The 15333-nt window shown below is 44.5% G+C and overlaps 1 pseudogene; it reads left to right on the top strand.

The window, feature by feature from the left end:
- Positions 1–965: 965 nt before the first annotated feature.
- Positions 966–15333, top strand: part of LOC137358327 (probable G-protein coupled receptor 139) — a 35982-nt pseudogene continuing 21614 nt past the window's right edge.

Here is a 15333-nt window from a genome sequence, read left to right as displayed (position 1 = left end):
TTAATAGAGACATATAAGATTATCAGAGGGTTAGATAGGGTGGATCGTGAGAGTCTTTTTCCTCGGATGGTGATAGCAAACACGAGGGGACATAGCTTTAAGTTGAGGGGTGATAGATATAGGACAGATGTCAGAGGTAGTTTCTTTACTCAGAGAGTGGTAGGGGCGTGGAACGCCCTGCCTGCAACAGTCATAGACTCTCCAACTTTAAGGGCATTTAAGTGGTCATTGGATAGACATATGGATGAAAATGGAATAGTGTAGGTCAGATGGTTTCACAGGTCGGCGCAACATCGAGGGCCGAAGGGCCTGTACTGCGCTGTAATGTTCTATGTTCTATGTTCTATGATCAGGGATGATTTAGAATTAACATATCCAGGCAGCTTGTCATTTACAAACTCATGTTTTGCTTTTTTTCCCCCAAGCCACAAAAAATTTGTCCCAGATTATAGAATCGAAACATCTCTCGAACGTTTCACCGACGTTAGAATGAATGACCTGTAAATTACAGGGTTACCCATTTGTCCTTTTTCAGACAGGGTGTGACATTTGTAACCACCAGTACACTGTCACCATTGCCATGTCAAAGTAGGATTGAACAATTCTGGCCAGTGCTTCTGATTTTTCCACATATCTTTCCACCAGCAACCCACAGACATCCCATCCTGATCGAGTAAAGCATATTCTTTATTGTCCTTCAAAAAGTGTTGGATCGAAATGGGTTAACTGAGCCTGTTTTCTTTCAGTGCTTGGAATTGGTGTTAGTCTCCATGGACTGTAGTTGTGAGGGTTTCCTCTGGAGGGTTTTCTTCTTCTATTAATAGTGCACGTCCTTCAAAATGCTAAGCTATTAACACCTAGTGTCAGCGGGAGTATCAGCCCCGGCACTAACAGGGATCTGCGGCTGCAGAGAGAAGGAGATGATCGATCAGAAACTGAGAACAATGGATTGGAATGTTACAACAATGGATCAGAATCTGAGAGCAATAGATTGGAATGTTACAAAAACGGGTCAGAATTTGAGAACAATTGATTGGGAGGTTGTAACAATGGGGAAGGGTTTATCTTCTTCGTTTCAGGCACTTATTGCAGATTATGATTGGATAACAGTAGCATGGCGAATTTATTGCGCTCTTTATGTGATTCAATACTTTTATTATCCAATACTCGCTATTCTTGGTGTTCCTGGTAAGTCTGGCTGTTCAGCGATTAATTCTGTAAACCGTGCATTCTAACAGCATTATTGTACTGCCATTTATTCTGCCCTCTTTGCTGTTGCTATTGTTGTTTGTGCTGGTTAGTCTCTGTACCCAGCTATTAACTCTACAAACTGATTTGATTTACTTTTCCTTATTTTTGCTGCTGCTGGTGTCTGTGGTATGTATGCTGTCACATGTGCAGACCAAGATTCAATGCAGTGCTGCTTTTGATGTTTAAACATCGGCAAAATGGAAGCCATGATTTTCGTTCCCCATCACAACAAAGAACAAAGAACAAAGAAAATTACAGCACAGGAACAGGCCCTTCGGCCCTCCAAGCCAGCGCCGATCCAGATCCTCTGCATAACCCTGTCGCCTATTTTCAAAGGGTCTGTATCTCTTTGCTTCCTGCCCATTCATGCATCTGTCTAGATACATCTTAAAAGATGCTATCATGCCCGCGTCTAACACCCCCGCTGGCAACGCGTTCCAGACACCCACCACCCTCTGTGTAAAGAACTTTCCACGCATATCCCCCCTAAACTTTTCCCCTCTCACTTTGAACTCGTGACCCCTTGTAATTGAATCCCCCACTCTGGGAAAAAGCTTCTTGCTATCCACCCTGTCTTTTCCTCTCATGCTTTTGTACACCTCAATCAGGTCCTCCCTCAACCTCCGTCTTTCTCATGACAATAATCAGAATCTACTCAACCTCTCTTCATAGCTAGCGCCCTCCATTCCAGGAAACATCCTGGTGAACCTCCTCTGCACCCTCTCCAAAGCATCTACATCCTTTTGGTAATGTGGCGACCAGAACTGCGCGCCGTATTCCAAATGTGGCCGAACCAAAGTATTATACAACTGTAACATGACCTGCCAACTCTTGTACTCAATACCCCGTCCGATGAAGGAAAATATGCCGTATGCCTTCTTGACCACTCTATTGACCTGCATTGCCACCTTCAGGGAACAATGGATCTGAACACCCAAATCTCTCTGTACATCAATTTTCCCCAGGACTTTTCCATTTATTGTATAGTTCACTCTTGAATTGGATCTTCCAAAATGCATCACCTCGCACGTGCCCTGATTGAACTCCATCTGCCATTTCTCTGCCCAACTCTCCAATCTATCCATATTCTGCTGTATTCTCTGACAGTCCCCTTCACTATCTGCTACTCCACCAATCTTAGTGTTGTCTGCAAACTTGCTAATCAGCCCACCTATACTTTCCTCCAAATCATTTATGTATATCACAAACAACAGTGGTCCCAGCACGGATCCCTGTGGAACACCACTGGTCACACGTCTCCATTTTGAGAAACTCCCTTCCACTTCTACTCTTTGTCTCCTGTTGCCCAGCCAGTTCTTTATCCATCTAGCTAGTACACCCTGGACCCCATGCGTCTTCACTTTCTCCATCAACCTACCATGAGGATCCTTATCAAACGCCTTACTGAAGTCCATGTATATGACATCTACAGCCCTTCCCTCATCAATCAACTTTGTCACTTCCTCAAAGAATTCTATTAAGTTGGTAAGACATGACCTTCCCTGCACAAAACCATGTTGCCTATCACTGATAAGCCCATTTTCTTCCAAATGGGAATAGATCCTATCCCTCAGTATCTTCTCCAGCAGCTTCCCTACCACTGACGTCAGGCTCACCGGTCTATAATTACCTGGATTATCCCAGCTACCCTTCTTAAACAAGGGGACAACATTAGCAATTCTCCAGTCCTCCGGGACCTCACCCATGTTTAAGGATGCTGCAAAGATATCTGTTAAAACCCCAGCTATTTCCTCTCTCGCTTCCCTCAGTAACCTGGGATAGGTCCCATCCGGACCTGGGGACTTGTCCACCTTAATGCCTTTTAGAATATCCAACACTTCCTCCCTCCTTATGCCGACATGACCTAGAGTAATCAAACATCTATCCCTCACCTCAACATCCGTCATGTCCCTCTCCTCGGTGAATACCGATGCAAAGTACTCATTTAGAATCTCACCCATTTTCTCTGACTCCACGCATAATTTTCCTCCTTTTTCCTTGAGTGGGCCAATCCTTTCTCTGGTTACCCTCTTGCTCCTTATATATGAATAAAAGGCTTTGGGAGTTTCCTTAAGCCTGTTAATGACCCCTTTTAGACCTCTTAATTGCCTCAATGCCCTCAATGCTGCCCTCAATGCAGCCCAGCCTCTACCAGTCATGGATGAGCTGGACATACAGCCAACCAAATCGGAACTCAGTGATGCCATTGATTCCCTAGCCAGCGGAAAAGCCCCTGGGAAGGACAGCATTACCCCTGAAATAATCAAGAGTGCCAAGCCTGCTATACTCTCAGCACTACATGAACTGCTATGCCTGTGCTGGGACGAGGGAGCAGTACCCCAGGACATGCGCGATGCCAACATCATCACCCTCTATAAAAACAAAGGTGACCGTGGTGACTGCAACAACTACCGTGGAATCTCCCTGCTCAGCATAGTGGGGAAAGTCTTTGCTCGAGTCGCTCTGAACAGGCTCCAGAAGCTGGCCGAGCGCGTCTACCCTGAGGCACAGTGTGGCTTTCGTGCAGAGAGATCGACTATTGACATGCTGTTCTCCCTTCGTCAGATACAGGAGAAATGCCGTGAACAACAGATGCCCCTCTACATTGCTTTCATTGATCTCACCAAAGCCTTTGACCTCGTCAGCAGACGTGGTCTCTTCAGACTACTAGAAAAGATCGGATGTCCACCAAAGCTACTAAGTATCATCACCTCATTCCATGACAATATGAAAGGCACAATTCAACATGGTGGCTCCTCATCAGAGCCCTTTCCTATCCTGAGTGGTGTGAAACAGGGCTGTGTTCTCGCACCCACACTTTTTGGGATTTTCTTCTCCCTGCTGCTTTCACATGCGTTCAAATCCTCTGAAGAAGGAATTTTCCTCCACACAAGATCAGGGGGCAGGTTGTTCAACCTTGCCCGTCTAAGAGCGAAGTCCAAAGTACGGAAAGTCCTCATCAGAGAACTCCTCTTTGCTGACGATGCTGCTTTAACATCTCACACTGAAGAATGCCTGCAGAGTCTCATCGACAGGTTTGCGTCTGCCTGCAATGAATTTGGCCTAACCATCAGCCTCAAGAAAACGAACATCATGGGGCAGGATGTCAGAAATGCTCCATCCATCAATATTGGCGACCACGCTCTGGAAGTGGTTCAAGAGTTCACCTACCTAGGCTCAACTATCACCAGTAACCTGTCTCTAGATGCAGAAATCAACAAGCGCATGGGTAAGGCTTCCACTGCTATGTTCAGACTGGCCAAGAGAGTGTGGGAAAATGGCGCACTGACACGGAACACAAAAGTCCGAGTGTATCAGGCCTGTGTCCTCAGTACCTTGCTCTACGGCAGCGAGGCCTGGACAACGTATGCCAGCCAAGAGCGACGTCTCAATTCATTCCATCTTCGCTGCCTTCGGAGAATACTTGGCATCAGGTGGCAGGACTATATCTCCAACACAGAAGTCCTTGAAGCGGCCAACATCCCCAGCTTATACACACTACTGAGTCAGCGGCGCTTGAGATGGCTTGGCCATGTGAGCCGCATGGAAGATGGCAGGATCCCCAAAGACACATTGTACAGCGAGCTCGCCACTGGTATCAGACCTACCGGCCGTCCATGTCTCCGTTATAAAGACGTCTGCAAACGCGACATGAAATCGTGTGACATTGATCACAAGTCGTGGGAGTCAGTTGCCAGCATTCGCCAGAGCTGGCGGGCAGCCATAAAGACAGGGCTAAATTGTGGCGAGTCGAAGAGACTTAGTAGTTGGCAGGAAAAAAGACAGAGGCGCAAGGGGAGAGCCAACTGTGCAACAGCCCCAACAAACAAATTTCTCTGCAGCACCTGTGGAAGAGCCTGTCACTCCAGAATTGGCCTTTATAGCCACTCCAGGCGCTGCTTCACAAACCACTGACCACCTCCAGGCGCGTATCCATTGTCTCTCGAGATAAGGAGGCCCAAAAAGAATTCCTCGATTCAGATTGGTCCTACATTCCCCATATTCTTCCAAAGCTTCGTCTTTCCTCAGCCGCCTAGACCTTATGTATGCTTCCTTTTTCCTCTTAGCTAGTTTCAGAATTTCACCTGTCATCCATGGTTCCCTAATCTTGCCAATTCTGTCCCTCATTTTCACGGGAACATTTCTCTCCTGCACGCTAATCAACCTCTCTTTAAAAGCCTCCCAATATCAAATGTGGATTTATCTTCAAACAGCTGCTCCCAATCTACATTCCCCAGCTCCTGCCGAATTTTGGTATAGTTTGCCTTCCCCCATTTAGCACTCTTCCTTTCGGACAAGTCACGTCTTTGTCCATGAGTATTCTAAAACTTATGGAATTGTGATCACTATTCACAAATAGTCCCCTACTGAAACTTTAAACAAGACTCCCGCGAGATTAACAGTGAAATCTTGCAGAACTCCAGTCACTGGTGGGCTCTGGTGGTTGATATATGAGATGGTTGTGGTTGTTGGAGGTCAATCATCTGAGCTCCAGGACATCACTGCAGGAGTTCATCAGGGTCGTGTCCTAGGCCCAAACATCTTCAGCTGCTTCATCAATGACCTTCCTTCAATCATGAGGTCAAAAGGTGGGATGTTCACTGAGGATTGAACAATGTTCTGCACCATTTGCAACTCCTCAGATACTGAAGCAGTCCATGCAGAAATGCAGCAAAACTTAGACAATATGCAGGCTTGGGCTGATAAGTGGCAAGTAACATACGCGCCACACAATTGCCAGGCATTGACCATCTCCAACAAGAGAGAATCCAACCAACTCCCCTTGACATTCAATGTCATTTTGATTGCTTAAGTCCCCACTATCAGCATCCTGGGAGTTACCATTGACCAGAAACTGAACTGGAGTAGCCATATAAATGCCATGGCGACAAGGGCAGGTCAGAGGCTAGGAATCCTGCGGCGAGTAACTCACCTCCTGACTCCCCAAAACCTGTCCACCATCTACAAGGCACAAGTCAGGAGTGTGATGGAATACTCTCCGCTTGCCTGGATGGGTGCAGCTCCAACAACACTCAAGAAGCTCTACACCATCCAGGACAAAGCAGACCGCTTGATTGGCACCCCATCCACAAACATTCACCCCCTCCACCACAGACACACAGTGGCAGCAGTGTGTACCATCCACAAGATGCACTGCAGCAATGCACCAAGGCTCCTTAGACAGCACGTTCCAAACCCGCGGCCTCTACCACCTAGAAACCTAGGCAGCAGACGCATGGGAACACCATCACCTGCAAGTTCCCCTCCAAGTCACACACAATCCTGACTTGGAACTATATCGCCGTTCATTCACTGTCGCTGGGTCAAAATCCTGGAACTCCCCTCCTAACAGCACTGTGGGTATACCTAACCCACATGGACTGGTTTTTTTCAGGTTTTTTTCAGGTTTGCACTTGCTGCTGTTCAATATTCAGTGTATTCACACCTAATCTGTACTAATGCTTTGTCTTTCAACACACCATTAACATATTGTTTGCCTTTGCTCCGTGACCTTTTGGTCAGCTATGATGCCTGGTCCAATGTGCACCTTCTCCTTTGTTATCTCTTGCCCCACCCCCACCTCACTTGCTTACAATCTGTGACTTTTCTAATATTTGTCAGTTCCGAAGAAGGGTCACTGACCCGAAACGTCAACTCTGCTTCTCTTTCCACAGATGCTGCCAGACCTGCTGAGTGACTCCAGCATTTCTTGTTTTTGTTCCACATGGACTGCAGCAGTTCATGAAGGCAGCTCACCACCACCATCTCAACGGCAATTAGGAATGGGCAATAAATGCTGACCTAGCCAGCAACATCCCCATCACAGGAGTGAATAATAAAAAAACACAAACATACATACAGACACACTCTGAGACACAAACAGATACACACAAACACAGAAGTACACACACTCAAGACACAGAAACTGAGGCACAGATGCACCAAGATATACAAACAAACACAGTCACAGTCTCAGAGACACACACACTATGAGATACAAACAAACAGATACACATAGGCACATAGAAAGACACAGAGACATGGACACACACTCAGTGACACATACTCACAGAGACTGAGACACATAAACACACAAGCACAGAGGCACTCAGAGACACCGAAACTGATAATCAATCACACTGATACACAAAGACACAGAAACACTCAAACTCATATATACATAGACACTGCGATAAAACACACAGAAACACACCATGAGAGACAAGCAGGCAGGTATATATAACATATAAGTAAACAAACATGCACAGACACACACACACACACACACAAACAGACATAAACAAGCAGGTATACACTGACACATAGTGGAACACACACACACACACACACACAAACACACACACTGAAACGCAAGGAGATACACAAAGACACGTAAAAATAAGCAGACATACTTGGAGACACACACACTGAGACACAATCAAACAGAAAAACACATACACAAGCACGTACAGGTCGAGGGTTTGGAAGGTGCTGTCTGAGGAGCCTTGGTGCGTTGCTGCAGTGCATCTTGCAGATGGTACACACTGCTGCCACTGTGCGTCGGTGGTGGAGGGAGGGAATGTTTGTGGATGGGGTGCCAATCAAGCAGGCTGCTTTGCCCTGGGTGGTGTCCAGCTTCTTGGGTGTTGTTGGAGCTGCACCCATCCAGGCAAGTGGAGAGTATTCCATCACACACCTAACTTGTTCTTTGTAGATGGTGGACAGGCTTTGGGAAGTCACGTGGTGAGTTACTCGCTCAGGATTCCTAGCCTCTAACCTGCTCTTGTAGCCACGTTATTTATATGTCTGCCCCAGTTCAGTTTCTGGTCAATGGCCGCCCCTAGGATGTTGATAGTAGGGGATTCAGCGATGGTAATGTGATTTAATGTCAAGGGGAGTTGGTTAGATTCTCTCTTGTTGGAGATGGTTATTGCCTGGCACTTGTGTGGCGCGGATGTTACTTGCCACTTATCAGCACAAGCCTGGATATTGTCCAGGTCTTGCTGCATATCTACACAGAGTTCTTCAATGTCTGAAGAGTCATGAATGGTGCTGAACATTGTGCAATCATCAGCGAACATCTCCACTTCTGACCTTATGATTGAAGTAAGGTCATTGATGAAGCAGCTGAAGATGTTTGGGCCGAGGACACTACCCTGAGGAACTCCTGCAGTGATGTCCTGGAGCTCAGATGATTGACCTCCAACAACCACAACCATCTTCCTTTGCGTCGGGTATGACACCAGCCGGCGGAGGGTTTTCCCCCTGATTCCCACTGACCTCAGTTTTGCTAGAGCTCCTTGATGCCATACTCGGTCAAATGCTGCCTTGATTTCAAGGGCAGTCACTCGAAGCTCACCTCTTGAGTTCAGCTCTTTTGTTCATGTTTGAATCAAGGCTGTGATGAGGTCAGGAGTTGAGTTGCCCTGGCATAACCCTAACTGAGCTTCTGAGCAGGCTATTGCTAAGCAAGTGCCGCGTGATCGCAGTGTTGATGACACCTTCCATCACTTTACTGATGATTGAGATGGGGCGGTAACTGGTCGGGTGGGACTTTTCCTGCTTTTTGTGTACAGGACATACCTGGGCAATTTTCCACATTGCAGGGTAGATGCCACTGTTAGACCTGCACTGAAACAGCTTAGCTTGGGGCGTGGCAAGTTCTGGACCACAGGTCCTCAGTACTATTGCCGGAATATTGTCAGGGCCCATAGCCTTTTCAGTATCCAGTGCCTTCAGTCGTTTCTTGATATCACAAGGAAAGAATCGAATTGGCTGAAGTCTGGCATTTGTGATGCAGAGGACTTTAGGAGGAGGCTGAGATGGATCATCAATTCGGCACTTCTGGCTGAAGATTGTTGCAAATGCTTCAGCCTTGTCTTTTGCACGAAAGTGCTCCGCTCCCACTTCATTGAGGATGGGGATATTTGTGGAGCCACCGCCTGCAGTTAATTGTTTAATTGTCCACCACAATTCACGGCTGGATGTGGCAGGACTGCAGAGCTCAGATAGATACTCAGAGTTACTGCTTACAGACACAGGAACTGAGACACAAACAAACAGATACACTCAGACATACAAACACAAACGTACATACACACACACCCAGAGACAGAGACTGATACACAAACGAACAGATACACTCAGACATAGAAACACAAACGTACATACACACATATACCCAGCAACAGAGACATAAACAAACAGATACACACAGACACATAAACACAAACTCATACACACGCAGAGACACACACCCCGACACCCAAATAAGCAGATATATAAAGATGCATAAGGAACAAAGAACAAAGAACAGTACAGCACAGGAACAGGCCATTCGGCCCTCCAAGTCTACGCCGATTTTGATGCCTGCCTAAACTAACACCTTCTGCACTTCAGGGCCCATATCCCTCTATTCCCTTCCTATTCATGTATTTGTCAAGATGTCTCTTCAAGGTCGCTAACGTATCTGCTTCCACCACCTCCCCTGGCAGCAAGTTCCAGGCACTCACCACCCTCTGTGTAAAACAATTGCCTCGTACATCCCCTCTAAACTTTGCCTCTCTCACCTTAAACCTATGTCCCCTGGTAACTGACTCTTCCACCCTGGTAAAAAGCTTCTGACTATCCACTCTGTCCATGCCGCTCATAACTTTGTAAACCTCTATCATGTCGCCACTCCACCTCCGTCGTTCCAGTGAAACCAATCCGAGTTTTTCCACCCTCTCCTCATAGCTAATGCCCTCCAGACCAGGCAACATCCTGGTAAACCTCCTCTGTCCCCTATCCAAAGCCTCCACGTCCTTCTGGTAGTGTGGCGACCAGAATTGCACGCAATATTCTAAGTGTGGCCTAACTAAGGTTCTGTACAGCTGCAGCATGACTTACCTATTTTTATACTCTATGCCCCGACCGATGAAGGCAAGCATGCCGTATGCCTTCTTGACTACCTTATCCACCTGCGTTGCCACTTTCAGTGACCTGTGGACCTGTACGCCCAGATCTCTCTGCCTGTCAATACTCCTCAGGGTTCTGCCATTTACTGTAAAGCTCCCATCTGCATTAGACCTTCCAAAATGCATTACCTCACATTTGTCCAGATTAAACTCCATCTGCCATTTCTCTGCCCAAGTCTCCAACCGATCTATATCCTGCTGTATCCTCTGAAAATCCTCATCACTACACGCAACTCCACCAACCTTTGTGTCGTCCGCAAACTTACTAATCAGACCAGCTACATTTTCCTCCAAATCATTTATATATACTACAAACAGCACTCAGTTACACACTCAGAAAGAGCTACAAAAGAGCGTGAAAACACATGTGTTAGTTCATATGTGTTCTAAAACATGTGCACAGAACCAGACACAGTAACGCACATTGACACACAGAAAGCCCACACACACACACAGATGTACATACACACATATACTTCTCTAAATGTTGTGGTGAAGCAGAGATATGTACGAGTCCAAGTGCAGGAATCACTAAAACCTAGTAGGCAGATGCAAAAAGTAATGAAGAATATTATTAGGATGTTGGCCTTTATCTGGAGGGCTGGATTACAAAGGGAAGTGAGTGGTGCTTCAGCTGTACAGAGCTCTGGTTAGACTCCATCTGGAGTATTGCTATCGGGTTTGGGTCATCCATCTCAGAAAGGATGTATTGTCCTTGAAGTGAGTGCAGCCCAGAACGATACCAGAATAATACTGGAGATAAAAGGGTTAAATTCTAAGGACAGGAAGCATAGACCAGATAAACATTCACTTCCGTAGAATACATTAAGAGGTGATATAATTCTGGTGTTTAAGATCACAGAATCACAGAATATTACTGCACTGAGGGAGGCCATTCAGCCTTTCAAGGTTCTGCCAGCTGTTTCGAAGAGCAATTATGTTTGTTGGACTGTTCCAATCTTCCCCATCTCCCAGCAATATTTCCTCCTTCACAGATTTATACAATTCCCTTTTGAAATCTACATTTAAATCTTTTTCCACCACCAGACCATCAAGTAGTACATTGGAGATGCTAACGATTCATTCACAAAAACGTTTGTTCTCATGCTCCCACTGGGTATTCTGACAGTCACCTTAAACCTGTGTCATCTGCTCATTGATCCTCCAGTCATTGGAAACAGTTTCTTTTTAGTGAATCTGTCTGAATCTATTACTTCTGTCACAACTCTGTCATTACCTATGAATTGCTCTTGTTCATTCTTCAGTGACTCTGCTCCCATTCTGATTTACATGTTGTTATTTATTTCTCTGTAAAATACTTCACTATTTCTTTTCATATTACTTGACAATTTAAATTTGCAGCTCCTCTTTGACTTCATTTATTTTGGTTTCCTTCCTCATTTCTTTGATTTTACTTTCTCACATCCTCACATTTATTGTCAATGGACTTTCATTTTAGTTTCAATTTGTGCTTCTTCATTTATTCATCCATGGTGTCTCATTATTGGGCAGTCTGTTCTTTTTTAGCAGAATAAATATCTTCTGAAGTCCATTCATCACTTTTTGAAATATTTCCCACTGCTGTTCTATTTGCTTGTTCATCAATATTCTGTTCCAATTTACCTTTCTACATTGCAGACTTACCATTCAAAATCAGCTTTTCTAATTTATTATTTTTGGCTTTTCTTCTTTAAATCTTTCTCAATCATTGCCTTAAAGTTTGTTATGTTGTGATTGATATTGCCTCGATTTTCATCAAAGTTTTGATTTCACATCAGCTCTGGTTTATTTTCAATGACTGGATCCATCACCACTGCCTTGATGGATCTCCTATCTACTGGGTACGAATTCCATCCTAAACACATTGTAAATATTCCTTTCCCTTTGCCCCATTCCCTACCTCTTCTTTCCAGATTATTAGTTGTGGTTGAAATCTCCCATGATTAATACACGATGAATTTGATTCACTTCATATTTTCCTCTAATTCCCATCCACTATTAGCTGACCTGTAGAATGGCCATTTTCATATGATTTAACTTGGCTACGATCCACATTCCCCTGAGACATTTGTATCCAATATGGAAAATACACTCAGCAGATCAGCAGCTATTGCTTGCCAATTATTCAAATGTTCAAGATGAATTTGGAAGTTGACCAAACAGCTTCCGTGACAGAGACAGACTGTCAAAAATAAGGAAAAACAAGTCCCGGAAGACTTACAAAGTCTTACTTACAAAGCACATCTTCTTAGGCCTCCTTATCTCTTGAGACAATGTGTAAGCGCCTGGAGGTGGTCAGTGGTTTGTGAAGCAGCGCCTGGAGTGGCTATAAAGGCCAATTCTAGAGTGACAGGCTCTTCGACAGGTGCTGCAGAATAATTTGTTTGCCGGGGCTGTTACACAGTTGGCTCTCCCCTTGCGCTTCTGTCTTTTTTCCTGGCAACTGCTAAGTTGCTTCGACTCACCACACTTTAGCCCCACCTTTATGGCTGCTCGCCATAAACAAGTCCCAGAAGACTTACAAAGTAAAGCACATCACAGGCATAAGAACATAAGAAATAAGAAGAGGAGTAGATCATTCGGCCCTTTGGTTCTGCTCTGTCATTCGATATGATAATGTTTGATCTATTATCATAACTCCACCTTCCTACACTATCCCCATCTGCCTTATTATCCAAGAAATTATCAATGTCATTCCTGAATATATTCAACAGCTGAGCATTCACTATCCTCTCGGTAGAGAATTCCAAAGATTCATTCCCCTTTAAGTGAAGACATTTCCCCTCATCTTAGTCCTAAATGGCCAACCCTTATTCCTAGTCTGTGTTCTCTAGTTCTAGATTTCCCAACCAGCATGCAGACATAAGCCAGCAGATATTCCAAGTGAAATGAAATGTCAGAAAATGTGTTCAAGAATGTGGCTGGGTGAGATGGGGGCACAGATTTGCAGCAGAGGTCAAAACTAAAAGTAATCTTGCTTCTCGATTAACAGAAAAATCTTATAGAACTCGAAGTCACTGATGAAGCTTGACATATCCAGAGTCGCTCAATTGAAAACTGGGAGTGTGGAAGTTCAGTTCAGCTCATACATTGTGTTCAGTGGTATTGCTGGGCTGTGTGAAAGTGATTGTGTTGGGACATAAATTACACAGCAAATCTCTTGACTCAGATAGTAGGCACAGGGAGAGAGAGAGAGGCAGAGAAACAGCAGCAAAGAGGAAACATACAGAGGGAAATAAGTGAGACAGACTGAGAGAGAGACGTGGAGTGAGAGGTTTACAGTGCGTCGGGGAAAAGAGAGAATGAGGCAGAGAGTGTGAGTATAATTATGTCATGTTCATTTACCTAGTTAAAAACTGAGGCTCAGTGATTTTCCATTATTTCTGCTAGTTTACTGCCATTACCTAACTTTACCTTATGCATCCCTTAGTGAGCCTGTCCCGATCCTGATTTTACTTTTGTTATTTGTGTCTGTAGAAAACTTTACTAATTTATTTTTATTATTCCCTGAAAATTTCATTTCCTCGGTCCTCTTTGCCTTCTTTTTTCACTTTGTTCCTAACTTCTTCCAATTCCTTTTTGTTGCCTTATTCTGTCTTGTAAATGGAATTAACGTTTACCTTTTACTTTCATTTCAATTTCAATGTCCTTATCAAATTATCCGCCTATGGTGTTTTATCATTGACTGGTTAGTTCTTGTTATTTAGCAGAATATATTTATACTGAAATCTATTGATCACTTTTTGAAATATTTCACACTGCTCTTCTATCTCTTCGCATGTCAATATTTTTTCAGCATTCCTTTACTAGTTCCATTCTCATTCCCTAAAAATCAGCTTTTTCCCCAATCTATTAACATTGGCTTTCCCTTACTTACATCTTTTTCAAACATTATCTTCAATCTTTTAATCTGATCACTATTTCCAAGATTTTCACCTAAGACTACCTTTCCTAACAGCTAGGCTTCATTTCTAACGTTAGATCCTATATAGGTCCTTTCTTCCTGGGCTTCCTCCGTACTGGGGAGGAAAGGAGATCTGATTGGCCATTAAATATTCCATTCCCTTTTCCCCTTCATCCATGTCGTCTTTCCAGTTTATGTGGAGGTAGTTAAAATTCCCCTGATTTTTATGCTATGCATTTATGGAATTTCAAAGATTTGTTTGCATGTTTTCCCTCAACTTCTCTTCCACCATTAGGTGGTCTATAGGAGAATCTTATTGGAATAATTTGAACCTGACTGTGATCCCTGTTCTCCAGAGGCATCTGTGTCCTGGATGGATATAAGCTCAGCACAGCTGTGACAATTCCTTGTCAATTATTCAAATGTTTCAGATGAATTTAGAAATTGACCAAATGTCTTCAGTTCCAGAGACAGACTAACAAAACAAATGAAAAACAGAAACAGAATGAATGCATAGAGAATGTACAGATAAAGAAGAGAGTGGGTATGTCATTGGAAGATGAAATGTAATAAAATGAGTTGAGGAATGGGGCTGCGTGAGATGTGGAGTCAGAGATGAGATTAGAAACACAAACAGGATTCGCCCGAGATTATCAGTGAAATCTTGCAGGATTCCAGTCAGTGTTGGGGTCTGGTGGTGGTTGTGTAAGATGGTTGTGGTTGCTGGAGGTCAAACATCTGAGCTCCAGGACATCACTGCAGGAGTTCTTCAGGGTAGTGTCCTACGCCCAAACATCTTCAGCTGCTTCATCAATGACCTTCCTTCACTCATGAGGTCAAAAGGTGGGATGTTCACTGAGGATTGAACAATGTTCAGCACCATTCACAACTCCTCAGATACTGAAGCAGTCCGTGCAGAAATGCAGCAAGACTTGGACAATATGCAAGCTTGTGCTGTTACGTGGCAAGTAACATTCGCGCCAGACAAGTACCAGGCAATGACCATCTCCAACAAGAGAGAATCTAACCATCTTCCCTTAACATTCAATGGCATTCCCATCGCTGAATCCCCCACTATCAACATCCTAAGGGCTGCCATTGACCAGAAACTGAACTGGAGTAGCCACATAAATAACGTGGCTACAAGAGCAGGTTAGAGGCTAGGAATCCGGTGATGAGTAACTCACCTCCTGACTCCCCAAAGCCTCTCCACCACCGACA

The sequence above is a fragment of the Heterodontus francisci genome, chromosome 49 (assembly GCF_036365525.1).
Source record: "Heterodontus francisci isolate sHetFra1 chromosome 49, sHetFra1.hap1, whole genome shotgun sequence".
In the NCBI taxonomy this organism is placed as follows: domain Eukaryota; kingdom Metazoa; phylum Chordata; class Chondrichthyes; order Heterodontiformes; family Heterodontidae; genus Heterodontus; species Heterodontus francisci.
The sequence above is the reverse complement of the archived record's forward strand: the minus strand, read 5'-3'. Positions and strand labels throughout refer to the sequence as shown.